The sequence below is a fragment of the Mus caroli genome, chromosome X, assembly GCF_900094665.2.
Source record: "Mus caroli chromosome X, CAROLI_EIJ_v1.1, whole genome shotgun sequence".
Classification (NCBI taxonomy): domain Eukaryota; kingdom Metazoa; phylum Chordata; class Mammalia; order Rodentia; family Muridae; genus Mus; species Mus caroli.
Window position 1 is genome coordinate 110,709,064 of NC_034589.1, and position 9,894 is coordinate 110,718,957.

Below are 9,894 nucleotides of genomic sequence, written 5' to 3' on the forward strand. Positions count from 1 at the left end.
CAGCCCTATTTATAATAGCCAGAAGCTGGAAAGAATCCAGATGTCTCTCAACAGAGGAATGGATACAGAAATTATGGTACATCTACACAATGGAGTACTACTCAGCTATTAAAAAGAATGAATTTATGAAATTCCTGACCTATTTTCAAACATTGGCATGCATAAGTGCGTGTGCACACACATGCACATAAAATAAGTTCACATACACACACACACACACACACACACACACACACATTCATAAGCACACACCAATCAATGAAAACAAAATTAAAAATGAAAGACTATTAAAATTAGGACATAGTCGTAGAACCAGAAAATTGTTGATGATGATCCTATGAATCCCTGGACACATGATGTATACTCTAAGCTACCTGCATAAGAACTGTAGAAGTCAAAATTTAAAAGCCATTCATGAAGGTAAAAATAAATAAATGCCTTCCATCACTTGTTCATCCAACTTCAAGCAGGCCAACATGAAAGAGACATCAAAACCTAGAGAAGGAAGATATAAATTGAATGGTGGTCCTACATTTATAATTTATTGCATGTTCCCATGTTCCATCACTGTGAAAGCTTCAACTTGACAATGAAACATGATCTTTATAGGTAAAATACATCTATAAAGAAAATTTTGAAACACTGATAAAAATTTTAAGAAGCTATATAGAAAATTCTTTCATTGATAGGCAGAATAAATATTATAAGATGGAAATATTAGCAAAAGTTGTCTACAAATTCAATAAAACTGCAGTCAATGCTCCAAAGGTAATTTTCAAAGGATAAGAAGACACTACTAAAGTGCATAGGGTATGCAAAAGACTCACTATATTCAGGATATGCTAATAAAAGACAAATACTAGAGATTACATTACACCTATTCTCAGTTGTTTTTCACAGTTGTGGTGATGACAACAAAAATAAAAATATAATACTAGCATAAAAATAAAAATCAAAATTCAGCATACAAATGAATACAAAAGACTAATAATTAATAATTTCCAAGAAAATTTTTACAAAGGTATAAAATTCTTAATTGGAATAAATAAAACTTTAAAAAAATATACTGGTAGGACAATGAAAAGCCTCATCTAAAATAAATGTAAACAAATACTGGATGAGTTGTGGGAAAAAGTTAACATCCTTTTATTGTCGATGAAAATGTAAGCTTGTGACGCCACAGAAAGACCATTGGGGATTTCTATCCTCCAAAAATGAAAATATCCCTGTCCTATGATCTAGGTACACAAGTCCTGCTTATATTCTCAACATATTCTAAGTTAATATAATTCAAAGATACTTGCAAATCATTTTTTATTGCTTCAGGACACAGAACAGGTAAGGAACATCACCAACCAAAATGTCCATTTACAATGAAATTTTATTCAACAAAAAAGAAAAAAAACATATAATTATGATATTTACAGTAATATGAATGGAATTGGGAATCATGATAAGTAAAACACTCCAGACTCAGAAATCTATCAAATGTGTATGCTGTTCAGAATTAATCATTTTGCATTTGTTTACGTGTGTGTGTGTGTGTTTGTGTGTGTAGAAAGAGAAAGAGAGAGAAAAAGAGAGAACACATTTCATATGGCTTCTTTAAACTATTAAAATTAACATACATACAAGGTTATGCTCTGAGGCAGAATTTTCCCTGTCCAATTAGTTTAAATATTGGTGTAGCAGGAGGCCTGTGATTGGACAGGGAAAAGAGAGGTGGAGCTAAGAGTTGATGAGATGAAGGTGGAGGAGAAAGAAGGGGAACAGGGCTAAAAAAAGATGGAGCAAGTGGAGGGTGATTCAGATTCTGCATGGCTTTAAATAGCCACAGGTAGCTATAAAATATCATGAAGGATAGAATAATTGGGATAACTTGTCTAATATAGGTGGGCAGCTTTTTTCATTATCAATTGGTTCTGAAATTATCATATGAACATCTTGTGAATTGAGAATTTTTGACATATAATCTCACTGATTAATTTTAAGTTTCTTGACTTTTATTTCTATTGGTTTGCTGGGTGCTGTGGGGGATGATTTCAGGGTGGGCGGTCATTGGGTGGAGCTGACATGGCAAGGATCTGCCAAGGGATTTTGGCAAGTCGAATACAGATAGATATTCAGGAGCTCCCGGCCAGAGACTTCCAGATTGAGAACACCCTCCTGGAGCCAAGTGGCCTGCTGGTGCCCTGCATAGTGCAGGAACTTGCCAGTCTTTTTAAATATCTCCCACAAAAATGTTTACTCTAGAAGTCATTAGATGCTGAATAAAAAGCCCGGGGCTGTTGAAGATAACTCTGCCTCAATTTTTAGTTAGAAATTTCCTGAATAAGACAAAATTATACAGGTGGTCACTGGTATAGTTTTTCTATAAGAATGTCACGATATGACTTGTGTTGCTGAAGAATATATATATATGAGCAATATATATATTGCTCATATATAATATATGAATTAATACTGACTTGGAAGCTTCCTTTATTCTAAATAGCTCACATGTAATTCTGTGCTATGTAAACTGCTTGAGAAAAGGAATCAAATATCTTACCTATCCTTTAAATACAATAACGAACAACATAGCAATATATGATTTATGTCCATAGGTACAATAATAGAACAGAAGTAATAAGCATACTGTAGTGGCTATTTCTTGTTGACAACTTGACTATATTTGGAATGAACTTCAATCCAGAATTGGAAGGCACACCAGTGATCCTAATCTGGAGGCTGGGAGATAAAAGTTTTTGACCTGGATCTTGGTATGGAGATCTTGAGGCATAGTGGCTATGGATTCCAGAAGATTAAGACAGGGAGATCTCTGAGTTCAAGGTCATCTGGAATTAAAGGTGTGGTGACACACAACTTAAATCTGAGCTACACCTTCTACTGGAGACAATATAAGGACATTGGAAGAAAAAAGGCTCTCTCTCTCTCCTTTGCCTGCTTGCCATGTGGGACTGAGCAACTGCTAGATCCTTGGACTTTCATTCACAGCTGCTACTGACCATTATTGGGAGTTGGACTGCAGACTGTAAGTCATCAATAAATTCCTTTACTATATAGAGACAACCCATAAGTTCTGTGACTCTAGTAAAACCATGACTAATACACACAACTACTTTCTGAGGTCTACTCCATGGGAGGAAACACATGTCTGACCTAGCTGATATAGCCATATCCGAGGGTGAATCTAATACTATAATTCTTCTATATAGAAATAGTATCAAATTCCCCAATAAATTAACACATCTCAACATGTGCTATTTCCTGAGTTTTTGATCTTAGACATTATGATTGGTGTAAGGTGGAATTCAGAGTCATTTTGATTTGCATTTCCCTGATGACTAAGGACTTTGAACATATCTTTAAGTGCCTCTCAGCCAATCAAGATACCTCTGTTATGAATTCTCTGTTTTTGATTGGGTCGTTTGATTTCTTGGTGGTTAGCTTCTTAAGTTCTTTATAAATTTTGGATAGTAGCCCTCTACTGGATGTAGGATTAGTGAATTTTTTTTTCCCCAATCTATAGGTTGCTGGTTTGTCCTATTGGCTATGTCCATTGCCTTAAAAAAGCTCTCCAGTTTCATGAGGTCCCATTTACTAATTCTTAATTTTAGACCATGAGCCACTGGTGTTTATTTATGAGGTTTCCCACTGTGCCAATGAGTCCAAGGCTCTTTCCCATTTTCTTTTCTATTAGATTCAGTGTACCTGGTTTTATGTTGAGGTACTTGATCCACTTAGACTTGAGCTTTGTGCAAGGTGACAACTATGTATCTATTTTCATGTTTCTACATACAGACTGCCAGCTAGTACAGCACCATTTATTCTTTATTCCGTTGTATTTTTTCTTCTTTAATAAAGATCAAATCTCCATAAAGAGGAATATTTCTCCATTACTGGTGGGATTGCAAACTGATAAAACCACTCTGGAAATCAGTCTGGCGTTTCCTCAGAAAATTGGAAATTGATCTACCTGAAGATTGAGCTATACTACTTGTGTGCCTATAACCAAAAATGCCACACCATGTCACAGGGACATGTGTTCCATTGTGTTTGTATCAGCATTATTTGTGATGGCCAGAAGTTGGAAACAACCCAGAGATCTCATAACAACATAAAATGGATACATAAAATGTGGTCCATTTACACAATTTTATACTACTCAGGTATTAAGAAAAAGGACATCATGAGTTTTTCAGGCAAATGGATAGAACTAGAAAATATCACACTGAGTGAGGTAACTCAGTCCCAAAAGTATATGCATGGTATGTACTCAAAAATAAGTTGATATTAGCTCAAAAGTACACAATTCCCAGGATATAACCCACAGAACTCAAGAAGGCTAACAAGCAGAAGGACCCAAGTGAGGATGTCTCAATTCCACTGGAAACGGAAAAGAAAGCAATCACAGGAAGAGGAAGGAGTGAGGGACCTGTGTGGGAAAGGCAACAGGGAGTGAACAAGGGAAACATGGTCAGGTGTTAGATGTGGGCAGGATTGACCTCTGAGGGCCAGAGGAAAGAATAGAAACAGGCAAACTTGGGAGGTATGAGACGGGGGGACCCTCTAAAATATACCAAAGATGTGGGAGTGGAGGGATTCTCAGGACTCATAGGGCGGGACTTTAGATGAAATCACTACAGTTGGGAGAGGGAACTAATAGAGTCCACCTCCAGAAGAAACACAAGGCATCAAGTAGAGGGATGGGATTATCAACACACAGTCAAAAACAAGGACCCAGAACTGTTCCTGTCTGAAAGAGTTGCAGGAAAAAGATGGAGATCCTGAGGAAAAGGAGGTCCAGTGACAGGTCCCAATTAGGATCCAGCTCAGGGGGATACTTCAAGGCTTTACACTATTACTGATGCTATGGTGTTCTTACAAATAGGGGACTATCATGACTGCCTTCTTAAAGATCCAACAAGCAGCTATAAGAGTCAGATGCAGATATTTGCATCCAACTAAAGGACAGAAGCTGATGACCCCTGTGGTTGAATTAGGGAAAAGATGGAAGAAACTATGGAGAAGTGGGACTCCATAGGAAGACCAGTAATCTCAACTAGCCTGGACCTCCAGGATCTCTTAGACACTGAGCTATCAATCAGGCAGCATATACGAGGTGATATGTGTCAGCCAACACATATACAGCAGAGGGATGCCTGGCTTGTCCTTAGTCAGAGATCATGTACCTAACCATTGATTGACTTGGGACCACAGGGTGTAGGGAAGTCTGGTTGGGTAGGGACATCCTCTTGGAAACATGGTGTGGGATATAGAACAGTTGGAGAGTGGACCAGGAGTGAGGTAAATCTGGATGATAAAAAATAATTAAAGAATAAAAGTTGTAAAACAATTCAAAAATGGTCACACATCTCTAAAGATTTAATCTCCAATATTTCACCAGAGAACTTCCTTTGTTTTTTGATGATGCTTAACACAGAAACAATTTTTTATAGTGTAGAGAATCACTTACTGTGAAGTAATTCTGAAAATGGTGCATCTATGTTACATATGTTACATATACTTACAAGACTTAAGAATGCCTGTGGAAGAGGGTACAGAAAGATTGTACGAGCTAGAAGTAAATGGAGTTCTGAAACAAAATGTGTTCAATGGGACCACTACATTCATGAAAACACTACATTCATGAAAACACAACTATAGTTCTTGAACAAAATGAAGTCAGTCAATATTTTAGCTTTCACAAGGAAGACATTCATGAGAATCTTACCCTTAGATGTGGGTCTATGTACTATTATGGCTTCTAGAGAAATAAACTTCAGCATTCTTCAAGAGCAGAGCATTAGTAGGCAAACACTTCAGTAGATATAACAATATCCAGAATTATATGGATATAGCAAATTGCAGTAAATGTGATGTTAATTAAATGTCATGAGTAGGACAATATATTCATGAAGTAGGAAGTAAGGTTAGATCTTGAATGTGTTGAGGGGAGAAATTGGGGTGAATATGATTACAGTATATTGCATTAAATTCTCAAAGATTCAATATTTTTATGAGAGAAGAAGGTCACTCTAGTAGTTTGAATAGTAATGGCCCCAACAGACTTATGTTTAAATTACTGGCCTATAAAGAGTGACATTATTAGGAGGTATGGTCTCATTGAAGTAGGTGTTATTTTGTTGGAGGAATTATGTCATTGTGGAGACAGTCTTTGAGTTAATACATGCTCCTTGACAGTCTCCATCTGCTGCATTTGGATCAAGATGGAGAAATCTCAGCTCCTTCTCCAGCATCATATCTGCATACATGCTGCCATGCTCCTTGCCATGACAAAAAATAAGTAACCCTCTGAAACTGTAAGCAAGCTTCAATTAAATATTTCCCTTTATAAGAGTTGCGGTGGTAATGGTATCTCTTCACCACAATAAAACATTTACTAAGATTAGGGTAATTCTTCGATATTCCTGACTGTGATTTTGATTGGAGGAATGTTAACTTTTGAATTTTGGGTTAGAAAAGCAATTGAAAACTTTAAGTGGGGATTAATGGTCCATCCAATAGGAACAAGAAAGACAGTGGTGCTGATGGTAATTTGAAGTTGGGGACCTGGCTGAAGGGGTTTCATAGTAGAATAATATTTGTATGTGCCCTAGAGAACATTCTTGTTATTTATTTTAGCTAAGAATGTGGTTCCTCTTTGTAGTTGTCTTTACAATCTACCTAAAGCTAAATTGAAGTGTTTCAGATTAATTCCACTAGCAGAAGTCTTAATACAGTCTAGTACTGACTCTGTCATGTGATTGTAAGTGTTCAATCTAATGAAGATTTATAATTAAATGGAACAAGCTGAACAAGGAAAAGTAGAAAATGTCCAAGTCAATGAGAATAGGTGCTCCAGGAAATGAAATAGAGCAAAATATTGTGTTCAAAGGGATTAAACAGTTCAAATAAAATCTAGATTTCAAATTAAATAAAGGGGAGGGGGTAACCTTACAAGAGTCCAGAGAACTAAGCTTCTCTAATGTGTGAAAAGGAATTAAAGATTACCTTAGTTCTGAGGTTGGTGTTACATATCTTTAATCTCATCACCCTGGAGATAGACTCAAGCAGATCTCTAAGTTCAAGACCAGTCTGGTCTATACAGAATGTTCCCAGACACCTAGGAACAGGCCATAAAGATGTAATTGAACAAGGGTACCATATACCTGCCTCTATAAGTAGCAGAGCTTGGTAGCTTTAGCCATGTAGTTCTTGATTTAAAGTTAAAAATAGAAGAAATGGGTTATGGAATCACCCTATGCTGCTAAGAAAAGCCACTGGGGCCAGACATGTGACAGGGATATATCTGCAAAGAGGACCAGACAAGCCATTGTATAAAGCAGTGAAGGTGAATTCTTGTTTGTCTTAGGGATTCCAAATTATTGGAAATGCCAGAATCATAGAATACCTGCTGATGAAAGCTGCTAATAAACAGTGGAGCCCAAGAGAAAGAAGTTTGTTGCCATCAAAAAAAGCTGAAATTACTTGGGGATTTGAAGAGGAATTTGAAATCAGACAGGGAAATGCATAGTTTGGAGTTTGCCCATCTAGTTTCCCTTGATGCTTTGGTCTAAGATTTCTTTACTATGTTCCCTTTCCTCCTTGTGGCATTGGTAATGGATATCCTATGCCACTGTATATTTGAAGTATGTGATGTGATTTTGGTTTTGTTTTTATAGGAGATTACATTTAAGAAGTTGCATCGGTCTAAGAAAAGACTTTCAACTTTGAATTATTAAACAAGACTTTGGGACTTTTGAAGTTGGACTGAATGATATCTGTGTTATTTTATGGCTAAAAGCCTAATGGGGCTGTAGAATTAAATGTGGTGTTTTGAACAGTAAGTTTCCCATAGACACATGTTTGAATGCTTCACCCAATGGAGTGACCCTATTAGTGTACCCTATTAGTGTTTGCCTTGTTGGAGGAGGTATAATCTTGTTGGAGGAAGTGTGTCACTATTTAGCCAAACTTAAAGGTCTGATATGTACATGTTAGGCCTAGTGTGAAAGTCTTCTGTGTTTTGTTTGTTTGTTTGTTTGTTTTTGTTTTTGTTTTTTTGTTTTTTAGTTTGGTCTGTGAATCAAGATGTAGAAATCTCAGCTTTTTCTCTAGCACCATGTCTGCCTATATGCTCGCATGCTTCCTGCCATGACAATAATGTACTAAATCTCTGAAATTGTGAGACAGCTCCAATTAAATGGGTTTTTTTTATATATTATTTGCTATGGGAATGATTTCTTCAAGGAAATAAAACCATAACTAAGACAGAAACAAAAACAGAAAACATTTATAATGAAATTTATGTCACATGAATTCATGTCACATGAGAACTACTTGTGGAAATGATAGGAGAAAGGAAGAGAGTTGTTCGAGAATTAAAGACCAGCTTAGGTTCAAGCTTGGTGGTACACATCTTTAATCTCAGCACTCTGGAGATAGAGATAATTTTTTTGTGAGAGAAGGGCAAACTACTCTTGTTCTTGCGATTGGGACTCCCCCAGCCTCAACCATCAAGACCTAAGGATTTCAAAGGTATATCTAAGAAAAAAAAATCTTAACTTTATTCTCCATTATATATATGTGTGTGTGTGTGTGTGTGTGTGTGTGTGTGTGTTTCATAATCTTGTCAATATAATCCAGGACAGCTCCATAGAAGCAACACCCAGATGCTCTGATCTTCTCTCAGAGATGCAGATGCTTCTACTGTACCTATTTCTTCTGATCTATCCACAGATGGTTCCACAGACCCTGGATGCAAAGAAACAGCCAACTCTCCTAAGACTAAACCAACATTCCCATTCCATTTTCCTAAGTTTTCAAGAGACATGTGATTCCTCAAATCAGCAGGAAGTAGCTAAAGATAATGATGACCATATTCTTGATCCACCATCACCTCTTTCTAATTTTTCTTTCTTTTTTAAAAAATTTTATTGGATATTTTCTTTATTTACATTTCAAATGTTATTACCCTTCTCCTGCTTCTATGAGGGTGTTCCCCCACCCACCCATTCCCTCCTGCTCCCCCCCCCATCATTCCTTTACCCTGGGGCATCTAGCCTTCACAGGACCAAGGTCCTCTTCTCCCCTTGATACCTGACAAGGCTATCATTTTATACAAATGTGGCTGGAGACATGGGTTGCTTCATGTGTACTCTTTGGTTGGTGGTTTTGTCCCTGGGAGCTTTTGGGGGGAGGAGGGGTCTTGGTTGGTTGATATTGTTGTTATTCCTATGGGGTGAGGAATGTTAGCATTTTATCTGGGCTCTACCTAACAGTTGTCTGACATTATCCTGTGCTTGATTCACTCTAAAGTGGGCTGCTTTCTCCCTTTTCTCCCTCTTGTTCTCTTGCCTTCTCTCTGTCTTCTTGCCTATTCCCCCTCTCTCCTCTTATCCCCCATCTCTCTCCACTTGCTCACAGATGACTGATATTACTCCTTTCTCTTGCTCTCACTCTCACTTTCGCTCTCAATCTCTGGCTTTGTCTGTTTCTATTACCATCTCTACTCACCTCTCCATGCCCTGAATAAATTCTGTTACATACTATACCATCCTGTTGCTGGTTCCTCAGGGGAAAGGGATGCCTCAGCATGAGGCAGTGGAGGTAGCACCTTCCCCCACACCTGACTGCAAATCCAGCAAAATAGATTCATTCTCTCCATTATCTTTATATAAAACATAGCACAAAGAGCAACATAATATGTATATAATGTGTATAGGAATGAAAATGTTAAAGGTAAGTGCCAAACTGATGATAATGAGAGATGCTATGATAATCTGTCTTCTGTACATATCTTAGAAATCATAGTCATTGTTCCCAATTCTAAGAAGGGACAAAGTATCCACACTTTAGTCTTCGTTCTTCTTCAGTTTCATGTGTTTT